We start from the raw sequence: 12,401 nt of genomic DNA, 5'->3' as shown, positions 1-12,401 counted from the left end.
ATGGGAACCCAATAGAGGGGATATTAGGTTCCATACTCAAATGAAGGAGCAATAACAGGGGAACTGTGGGTACTAATTAAGATATCATCTGAAATATGACCTGCTTGAAAACAAACGACACACATGACTGCCCTCCAACTACTCCTCTGAAGTGGTTTGGATCCCTGGCTTACAAAAGACCGTAAGAGACCTCCGGGTGATTTGCTCGTGTCATTCAGAGACCATTAAGCTGTCATTCAGAGACCATTAAGCTGTCATTCAGAGACCATTAAGCTGTCACCACAGTGGAGCTGCTTCGTCTGTTTCTGCAGGAAAGACCCAACGGCTCCACAGACAAGGTGAGTAGCTGCACCCGGATCCAGAGACAATGGAATTCTGAGATATTAAGAGTTCCATTTTCAATGTTTCTAAAGGTTAATACATGGCAGCTTGCTTTAAACATCAGTGTGTCAACATGTTGAGGATGAGGACACTTCCTAATAGAGTTAGTGTTCAGTGAATCCAGGTTTTTGATAAATGGCAAATAGGAACGTTTACTTTACTTACATTGACATACGCCAGAAGAATGAAAGGCAAACTGTTTATGAACCTGCATTATAATTATATAATTAATACATGCTCAACACATCCTCATTCTTTTCAAAAGCAGTGTGTGCAGATTGTTTTTACTTCCATTTGACAGAGGTGGCCCCCCCAATGGGCCACCAGAGAAATCTGAGGTTATTGAAATTATTAATGAGAGAGAAAAGAAAAGATTACTTCTGATTCCAAAAAGTTGTTGGAATCTAATATTTGCTCTTTTGTGAAATAATACAAGTTCATAATTTGACCTCTCAGTTATTTAGATGAAATATTGGAGAAGGGCCCAGGGAAATGTGTTTTTGGTGGAACATAAACTCAGACATCTGAAACATGAAACGGCCGGCTCAGTCATCAGGAAACAATATTGTCGTTTTAAAACAGATATGCTGAATGTCGAGTGACATCACATATTGAACTGTTGTGACTGAAAGTTGGATGTTATGAAAATGTACGTGGTTTATTAGCAAGTATAACAGGCCAGATAGTTCACTAACGGCAGGATGGCTTAAACATACACAGGACTGTCATCCAGGGGACCGCTGTTCGTGTCACGCGTGTTACATTAATGGTGTTACATTAATGGTGTTACATTAATGGTGTTACACAATGGTGTTACATTAATGGTGTTACATTAATGGTGTTACATTAATGGTGTTACACAATGGTGTTACATTAATGGTGTTACACAATGGTGTTACATTAATGGTGTTACATAATGGTGTTACATTAATGGTGTTACATTAATGGTGTTACATTAATGGTGTTACATAATGGTGTTACATTAATGGTGTTACATTAATGGTGTTACATTAATGGTGTTACATTAATGGTGTTACATAATGGTGTTACATTAATGATGTTACATTAATGGTGTTACATAATGGTGTTACATAATGGTGTTACATAATGGTGTTACATTAATGGTGTTACATAATGGTGTTACATTAATGGTGTTACATTAATGGTGTTACATAATGGTGTTACATTAATGGTGTTACATTAATGGTGTTACATAATGGTGTTACATAATGGTGTTACATTAATGGTGTTACATAATGGTGTTACATTAATGGTGTTACATTAATGGTGTTACATAATGGTGTTACATTAATGGTGTTACATTAATGGTGTTACATAATGGTGTTACATTAATGGTGTTACATTAATGGTGTTACATTAATGGTGTTACATAATGGTGTTACATTAATGGTGTTACATTAATGGTGTTACACAATGGTGTTACATTAATGGTGTTACATAATGGTGTTACATTAATGGTGTTACATTAATGGTGTTACATTAATGGTGTTACATTAATGGTGTTACATAATGGTGTTACATTAATGGTGTTACATTAATGGTGTTACATTAATGGTGTTACATAATGGTGTTACATTAATGGTGTTACATTAATGGTGTTACATTAATGGTGTTACATTAATGGTGTTACATAATGGTGTTACATTAATGGTGTTACATAATGGTGTTACATTAATGGTGTTACACAATGGTGTTACATTAATGGTGTTACATAATGGTGTTACATTAATGGTGTTACATTAATGGTGTTACATTAATGGTGTTACATAATGGTGTTACATTAATGGTGTTACATAATGGTGTTACATTAATGGTGTTACACAATGGTGTTACATTAATGGTGTTACATAATGGTGTTACATAATGGTGTTACATTAATGGTGTTACATTAATGGTGTTACATTAATGGTGTTAAATTAATGGTGTTACATTAATGGTGTTACATTAATGGTGTTACATAATGGTGTTACATTAATGGTGTTACATTAATGGTGTTACATTAATGGTGTTACATAATGGTGTTACACAATGGTGTTACATTAATGGTGTTACATAATGGTGTTACATTAATGGTGTTACATTAATGGTGTTACATTAATGGTGTTACATTAATGGTGTTACATAATGGTGTTACATTAATGGTGTTACATAATGGTGTTACATTAATGGTGTTACATAATGGTGTTACATTAATGGTGTTACATAATGGTGTTACATTAATGGAGTTACATTAATGGTGTTACATAATGGTGTTACATTAATGGTGTTACATTAATGGTGTTACATAATGGTGTTACATTAATGGTGTTACATTAATGGTGTTACACAATGGTGTTACATTTGTTACGTAACATGTAATATAGTCTGCTAAGGGCAGTTCATTTACGGTAGTTATGTTGTTACCTTACAAATGTTATATTATCTGAACACAGACAATATTTGTACTGGGTTGGAAAAGATTGACAATCTGTGTCCAAAGAATATCTGTAATATCCCACTAAGTCTAGTTTTTGATCGTTAGACAATGTTGTTACTATATCAATGCTTTATAATGACTTATAATCCATGGCACCCTTCTTGTTACTTAAATGACATATGATACTTTCTTTTAATCTGTTCGATCTATTTGTTGGAAGTTTGTGCAGCACTTTTTACCTGTAAGTCTGTTATTGTTTATTTTCTATTGACCTACAAATATATCTTGTCATGTGATTTGATGATGCCACTGCTCATTTTGCTGCATACTGCATGTCCCTCATTTCCCTACTGTGACTATTTGCCCAAAGAAGACATGTGGTTAGTTGAAACTTTGCCAATCAAGTGAAATGTTCCATTTTGTCCACATTAATAAAGTTGTTTTCTGTCATTTTCAGATGCCTCGTCGAGCCACAGCCCTGCTGGTAGCAGTGTGTGTGTGCTGTGTGCAGGAGTGTGTGGGCTTCCCTAACGGCTCCGTGGCTTTCTCCTGTGGCAGCATGATGCCCGTACACCCACCCTTCACCCCCTCCGCCAGCAGCCCGCCATTCACACTGGCTACATCTAGCGCCACCTATAGGCCGGGTGGAGTCATTACAGGTACATCTGTGCAGCTCATCTTACTCAAAATTCTGATGAAGTCCGTTACAATATTGTAATGAAATATTTACTGTGTATGAAGCCATGATTTATTTAACATCTTGTGTTTGTACATGCTAGGTGAGCTCCAAGTACCAATTAATGAAGGCCATGTGGTTCAAATTACTGCCCTCATTACATTTGTATGTCCTTGTGGCAATAATTACAATAATAGACTAATTAAATGCTAATGTTTTGAAGAGATAAATCATAGGTTATCATCTGTGTGGTGGTGCAACGTTTTTGTTTTTTTTGCCTCTTGACGACTTTCTGGTATTAGGCCCAGTAAAGGTCTGAGGCCTTGGACCGTAAAAAATACATTGTCAATCTATTATTTGTAAAACAGGATTCTGAATTACAAACCATGTACTATTATAATGATAGTATTATGTTAGTACCAACATATGTCTATTTTTCAAAAAACATGTAGTATCACCAGTAATAGTAGTATTTCAACATATTTATTATAGATGTTTACATATGTACAGTACTTTGAAAACATCTCAGAAATGGGTAAAATTATATTGATATAATAATAATAATAATTTTCACCCAAAATGTAATAACCACCATTTATTTCTCTTCCAACTCTTTCCCTCTTTCTCGTCGTCTTCTCTGAATTGAATTCTCTTGCTTTCCTGAATGTTCTCTTTGTACCCCCACTCTAAATCTCCCTGACCCCACCTTCCATCCCAGAGGTGGTATGGTGTAACAGGTCAAAGGTCAAAGGTCATGTTTAGTGGAACTTAGTTTGACCTCACTCTCCCTCTGAGACTCGTCGATCCCTTTCTTCTCTCCTCCTTCAGATGTGAACATATTTCTGTAACTAGTTGCACATGCGTTTTTATTTATTCAATTTGATACCCGTATGTGCCTCCTGCTGCTCCTGTCTCATATTAACATGAATCCTCCTCCCCTCCCTACTTCTCTCCTCTCAGTGACGGTGGAGGTGGTGAAGAACAGCTCCACCGAGTTCCAGGGTTTCCTCTTACAGGCCAGAAGCAGGGAGGGCCTCGGTAAACACCTGCATCCTTGAAGGGAACGTCTGTCATTTAGAATGTGTACTGTCAAATATCTGAGCTCTCAAATGAAAAATGAAGTAGTGACGTCAGCATGTGGATTACTGTCAACAATACAGACGATGGACGCTGGTGCTTTATTTTCACATACTGTGTTCATTTAGAGTTACAACAACTGAAAATAGTTTGCATTGTTTGTATTTGTTGTGGAATACAATCCAAGACACATGACATCACGAGGTGGACAGCATGTCTTTGTTTCCTTCTGTTAGAGGTGCTCTGGCCTGTAGGGAAGTTCACCAACATCAGCACCACCCTGTTTACTGCATTGCACTGTAACGACATGGAGGTATGTGTGGAGGCTACAAACCATATGTATTATTAGAAACATTTATTCACAACTATCTCTCTTTTCTTTTCAATAGTTAACTAAATTGTTTGGTAATAATGGAGAAGAACATTGGAAAAAAGTAAATATGGGCTTGTATTTTTATCTTTGTGATGACCAATGTGTCTGTTTGTGTGTGTGTTGTGTGTCTGTGTGTGTTTGTTTGTGTGTTCTTTATGCAGAACTCAACTGTCAGTCAGGCGTCAGCAATCAAGAGGAAGAAAGTAGAGGTGACGTGGGAGGCCCCTAGCAACAGTAACTACAGCGATGTCTACTTCAGGTAACAGCGTTGCACTCATACACATGCCTCTTGCTGATGATACTATTTTAATATTTACTATGTTCTTAAAGCCAGCATCTGAAACATTCATGAAGCTACCTTGTGTCTAATCATATACGTTGGCCGTCTAGTGGTCATTGGTGGTACTGCATCAACCAGCTTCACATCTGTGACAGCAAAAATGGATCCAAATAACGGATCATTTCTTACTTTACAACTTACTGTTGACCTCCCGCATTATTAATGTTATTGTTTTTGACATGGCAGTGCCACTCTGGTCCAGGACTACAAAACCTTCTGGGTCCAGCTGAACAGCAGCACTCTGAGGCTGGACAGCGGTGGGAGCTCTGCAGCTGGAGTGAGGATGACGGACAGATTGATGTATTTACTCATGTGCTGTGCTGACTGCTTCAGAAGCGGCTGACTGACTGACTGACTGACTGGCTGACTGGCTGACTGACTGGCTGACTGACTGACTGACTGACTGGGTGACTGGCTGACTGACTGACTGACTGACTGACTGACTGACTGACTGACTGACTGGCTGACTGACTGACTGACTGACTGGGTGACTGGCTGACTGGCTGACTGACTGACTGGCTGGCTGACTGACTGACTGACTGACTGACTGACTGGGTGACTGACTGACTGACTGACTGACTTCATGTCAAACTCTGCTGATGGAGCTCTCTCTCTCTCTCTCTCTCTCTCTCTCTCTCTAGGTTTGTTCCTCCTCAGCTCTGCTCTTCATCATTCTGCTGAGTCTGTCTGCCTACTAGTGACACACACGTGTGTACACACACACTCACACACACACACACACACACACTCACACACACACTAGAATATGAATAGAAGTGATTGTTGTAGAAGTTTGTTGGTAGAAAGGTGATTATCTTGCTTACTATCTTTTGTTTTGCTGTCAATATTCACAATTTTTCTAATGATATAGCTCAAAATAAAACAATGGTTTAAAGGAATCCAACTTTCATGAAACAAATAAAACCATTGTTTAGAAATGAAATATGTGTGCTTGTTACATTTGTTGTAGCAGGAGTTGTAGTAAACACTCCAGTTTAGGAACAAAGGTGCACATGCAAACAGTTCATTTAGTCTTCTACAGCTGGAGCTTCTGATTAGTCCACATCTTTTAAATTAATAACAATGTTAATCTTCCTCTGGCCTCTCTGTTGCCTGGCTAACAGTGAAGAGTTCCACATTGAAGCTACTTTACTTGTGTAGTCACTGTCAGGGTTGCAACATTCCGGGAATATTCAAAGTTGGAAACTTTCCACGGGAATTAACAGGAATAAACTGAAAATGTTGGGGTAATTTGACTGTATGTACCTCGTCATAAGCAGACATGCATGCAAACATTTATAATAGAACTTTTAAAAATGACATTTTTTACTTTTTTGACATTTTGTGAGTAGAACTTTATTCTTTCATCGAACAACAAAAACATGAACGTTGAATAAAAAAGGTGTATTCCCTATGATCTCCACCCCCCAACACAAAAATCCTTTCAGGTCTAAATGTTTTCTTCCTGGACCTCATCAACGTCCTCCTCACTGCTGTAACAAGTTAGTCTACTGTATACAAATAAACTTGGTATTAAAATGAACATGGCTTCAGTTTACCAAGTAATCAATATGCTATATGACAAACAGTGTTGGGAAAGTTCACTTTCTGAACTAGTTCAGTTCATAGTTCACACATTTTAAAATGAACTAGTTCAGTTCATAGTTCATAATTCAAAATGTTGCACTAAGTTAACAGCTCCAAAAAATGAACTAGTTCAGTTATTTTGTTTCAATATGTTGCAGCTATAATTGAAATCTCTATCTGTCTGCAATACCGCTCTTGGCCTCTACGCCACTCGGCGCTCTCACACTTGCCAGACAAAGGGCTGAAACGTTCAGACAACACTGATGACAAAGACGTTCAAAAACAACAGAACGTTTTATGTTTATGTTTCTGGCAGACAATGTTCCCAACCAGCTGCATTCAGGGTCCAGCTGAGCTCGGCGTGCATAGTCTTGTTCTCAACTACATTTAAGTTCCCTGTTATATGTTTTTGCAAAAAAACTTAGGCACATTTTTTTTTTTTTTTAATTCCCGAGCCAAAATTCCCATGGAAACTTTCCGCCCCTTTGCAACCCTAGTCACACAGACGTTGAACATCTTGATCTGGGTCAGGACCAATCATATCCTCATAATGTGTTTATGTTGGATTCCTTTTCTTTTTGGTAAAGTACTTTACAGCTGTTTTAAAAGATATATTTTAGTGTGAACCTTTTATAGTCCTGACATTATGTTAAGATGTTTCTGTAATACAGTCCCAGATATCTATAATTCCTCATACCTACAGCTCCAGTTAATAATTTATTTTTTAATTATTACAGTAGCAATGTTTATTATAGAAATCTACAGTTGTTCTTTTACATTACAGATATAAATGGTGTCGTTAACAAGATGATAAAAACAAAAATAGGATTATAATAACAAAAACCAAACTAATAAACTTTTTCCAAAAACTGCTGATAGACTGACAGTAGATAAGACACAACAAGCCAATCCATTCAAGGCTGAGCCTACTTTGAGCTTTTATGAGCCCACCTTCGAGTTTTACCAGCATCTAAAGTCCAAATGTGAATAAAATAATAAAGTGGGTTTTGGACCTTCTGTCAAATACTATGATTCCTTGAGATATAATCCACATTAAGATAGTCTTCTATTTTGGTCAATTTCAATTTATATACATATTATTATTTAAATACTGCTTTTCTATTAAACAGTTGATAAGATCCTACGTCATAGATGTTTTTATATATCGTTTGTTCTAATCTTTTTCGGTAGTTATCTTACATTACATTACATTATCAATTACAGATCAAAACACTTTAAACCTGATTAGGATCTCCCGTGAATTAGGACTAGTATGAAATTACTTCACCATCTTGCCTGGTGCTTCTCAAACTCAAACAAATTTGTATAATCCTCAAATAACACATTTTATTGATAAACATTCATTAATGATATGAGTCATTGATTCTACTTGGTTAAATTCAACCCTGTTCATTTATTTGTGGTTCATCATTGTGACAGTGGGGTGTGGTTAGGCTCAGCTGCAGAGTGGATGGAGTGGGGGTGGTTCAGGGAACAGTGCCGAATGATGTCTAATCAGCCTCAGCTGGGGCTGAGGGTTAATCAGCCTCAGCTGGGGTTGATCTGTCTGTCTCTTCCCAATAAAGAGCAGGAGGGACTGAGAGGAGAGGGGAGAGAGCGAGGAGCGTCACCGAGCCTGTATTGTTGATAATAAAAGCATTTTGGAACTACCTCAAGCTGTGTGCTGCCTCTGTGCAAGTCCGCGACTCACCGGGTAACAGGGGAACCTGTTACAATCATTAATCATTGTGTTCTTCATTCATTTTATTAATTTATCGTTTATTTATTTAATTTATGTGTATGTTTTTAGTGATGTAATTAGTCCAATTAATGTATTATTTATATAAAGAACACCTAGTATACCATAACAAGAACTCCGTAGCAATCGAGATTGAGACTTAATTGAACTTATTGAATGTGTTTATGTAACTCTGTAACTCTGTTTATCTGGTCACATGACATCTATTCATCTGTCCATCCGGGGAGAGGGATCCTCCTCTGTTGGTCTCCTGAAGGTTTCTTCCCTTTTTTCCCTGTCAAAGGTTATTTTTGGGGAGTTTTTCCTGATCCGATGTGAGGTCAAAGGTCAGGGATGTCATGTGTACAGATTGTAAAGCCCTCTGAGGATAATTTGTGATATTGGGCTATAGAAAATAAACTGAATTGAATTTATTAATAACAAATGTTTCTTATTTTTCCAAAATCGGGTGGCATCCTAAATGAAACTCTCTTACTTACCGCTTCTCCTATTCGGGGTCCGGAGCCGGTCCCAGCTCACATTGGGGGAAGGTGGGTTCACCTGGACAGGTGTCCAGTTCATCTCAGGGCTCACAGAGAGACACAACCATCACACTCACATTCACACCTACGGGGAGTTTAGAGTCCAGTTAACCTGAGCAGTCTTTGGACTGGGGGAGGAACCTGGAGAACCCGGAGGGAATGATATTCATACTAGTAATAATGGTATTTAACATATCCACAGTTCCTTTTATTATTTTTATAATTACATTTTAGATATCTAATATTGTCATTCGTACCAGTAAAAAAGTGATTCTCTATTATGAAGTTAAAAAAATCTGATGACAAAATATACATTTGCAACTGTTTTAGATATACAATAATGTTTATTGTATATAATTTCCTAGCACGCACGCACACACACACACAACACACACAGGAGAGGAAGACGCAGCTTGGTCATGTGACAGTTTATTCAGCATTGCTTCATCTACAGACACTGTCCCACTGCAGAGGAAACTACAGACACACTGATGACATGGCAGCTACACTACAGACACTGTCCCACTGCAGAGGAAACTACAGACACACTGATGACATGGCAGCTACACTACAGACACTGTCCCACTGCAGAGGAAACTACAGACACACTGATGACATGGCAGCTACACTACAGACACTGTCCCACTGCAGAGGAAACTACAGACACACTGATGACATGGCAGCTACACTACAGACACTGTCCCACTGCCTGGACTGTATTATTGTAGAGACGTGTTTAAATACTTCCGTATTAAATCAGCCATTGCACACACATATTGGTTCTCTATTGGCACTGCTGGCCAACCTCAAAAGTATAACACTAATTAATAATGCTCTTTTTTTGTAATTAGTTGCATTACCTTTTCAATGAATGCTATCCCTTGGTTTTAGAACAGTATATCAGCTTCAGTAAGATTTGTTAGTATAAGCTTCCATGTCAACATCTTACATATTGAACGATGTTGTGTTGTCTTCCAAGAACCGGCCAGTTAGGGACAAATTCACTAAGAATAGATTGCGGCCGCTGACAACATCATGAATCACGCATCATTTTCAACCAGCATCTGCCCCATCTCATGGTTTGATTTTTGTAAGATATTACTCATGCTATAACAGCAAAACATGCCTTTAAAATTTAAAATTCTTCTCCTCACCTACAAAGCCTTGATTGGTGATGCACCATCATATCTTAAGGAGCTTGTAGTACCATATTGCCCCACTAGAGAGCTGCGCTCACTAAATGCGGTGCTACTTGTGGTTCCTAGAGTCCTAAAAAGTAGGATGGGAGCCAGAGCCTTCAGTTATCAAGCTCCTCTTTTATGGAACCAGCTTCCACTTTCAGTCCGGGGGGCAGACACAGTCACCGCATTCAAGAATAGACTTAAGACTTTCCTCTTTAATAGTGCTTATAGTTAGGGCTGAATCAGGTTTGCCCTGGTCCAGCCCCTTGATATGCTGCTATAGGCTTATAGGCTGCTGGGGGATGTTTTAGGATACACTGAGCACCTATCTCCTCTTCTCTCTCTCCTTATGGATGAATTTACATCTCTCCATTGCACCTTATTAACTCTGCTTCCTCCCCGTAGTCTTTGTGACTTCACGTCTCATAGGGTCCATTGGACCTGGCTGTCTCTGAAGCTGGTCCTGCTCCCTGCCGTGCCCCTGCTTCCTGCATCCAGCCCCTGTCCTGGACCCCTTCCCAATGGCCTTGCCTCCTTCTCTGTGCCTCCTGCCTAAAGGGCCTGGCCTCATTGGTCTGGCCTCTTTCGCGATGCCTCCTGCCTGGTGGGCTGGCCTTCTGCCTCTGTAGCCCCGCCCCCTGCCATGGCCCTGCTGCAAATTTGTAATTTTGGGCTATACAAAATAAAGAGTGCAATTTGCCCTTTTTTGGGTCTGATTGCAATCTTCTATGTGGCAAAGTATAAATGTGCTTGAAGCCAATTTGATGGTTGTGAGGGTTGAGACCGAGTCAGGTAGGTGAAATTATGTCAATACTGAGGAAAATATTAATTACATTCTCTTATTTTAAGATTTATGATTTATTTTTTGAGTTTAGCAAATACCTGCAGTGTCAAATCGGCATTTATGCAAAAGCCACACAATCCATTTGTGAATTTGTCCCAGAGAGAGAATTTCAAGTGTTAGGAGTTAGGCTAGACCAGAAGGTCAAAGACAGAACAATTACCAGCAGTGACCCTGGACACACAGTGACCTCTCTTCATGTCTTAAGACCTTTTGAGAGCAATGCTGTGTCATGTAACATCTACAGCATGGTTAGGATACACAATGAACAAAGTTACTGTTTCAACATTAATACACACTTGAATTATATATTATTTAACAACATTATAAGGCTTGTAGGGAAAATGTGGTAAAATGTGTGACAGCTGGAAGACTATTCGAAGTGTATAAAGGCACCAGGTTTGGTATGCTTTAAGGAACAGGGTGTTGGTACACTGGTGCTCAGCTGGTTTTAATAATTAATAAGTCACACAAGGACAGGTCGAGTCCAACAGTGAATGTATACAAATGCTTTCATGCTAATTAAAGCACCTGCCAAGCAGCAAAATAAGTGTGTTCTGCCATTTTATATTGAGTTACAACACATTCTCACTTCCAACTTCAAAATATCAAATATGGCAGCTTGGTTTTAGTGTTTACAACACATGACCTAATGTCCTCCTTTACTTTTATAGAGCGTCATAGTTTGAAGTGAAGCGGCCGTATTTGACGACTTGGGGGTGAGAACAAGCTGGATATGAGGGAGCAATCACCACATTTCATTCATTCAAAATATTACTGAATTATCAGTATTGAGTTATTGTTTTTTCAATATGACAATCATCCCATGCTAAAAGGTTTTAAAAACATCTCCCAATTTACCCTTCATGTACTGACGGATTGTTTGTTTGAGAGTTGTTCCTGATCCCATGTGAGGTCAAAGGTCAGGGATGTCGTATGTGTACAGATTGTAAAGGCCTCTGAGGCAAATTTGTGATTTTGGGCTATACAAAATAAACAGAATTTGTTCTGACCTTTCTGTGCGTTTGATCAAATATGAATGTGTAATTTACTTATAACACAAAGTATAAAGTCCGACTGGTAAATGCAGATTTTGGACTGAAGGAGTTTTCGTCTCATTTGACTGGCGACAGAACACAGAAGACAAACTGTCCGTCATCGTCAGCCAAATGCTTTGATCTCTACCTACAAGGTGTGTAGATTGTTCAGGTCAAGAACATGGCAAGGG

This window comes from Cyclopterus lumpus, chromosome 17 (genome assembly GCF_009769545.1).
Source record: "Cyclopterus lumpus isolate fCycLum1 chromosome 17, fCycLum1.pri, whole genome shotgun sequence".
NCBI lineage: Eukaryota > Metazoa > Chordata > Actinopteri > Perciformes > Cyclopteridae > Cyclopterus > Cyclopterus lumpus.
The sequence above is the reverse complement of the archived record's forward strand: the minus strand, read 5'-3'. Positions refer to the sequence as shown.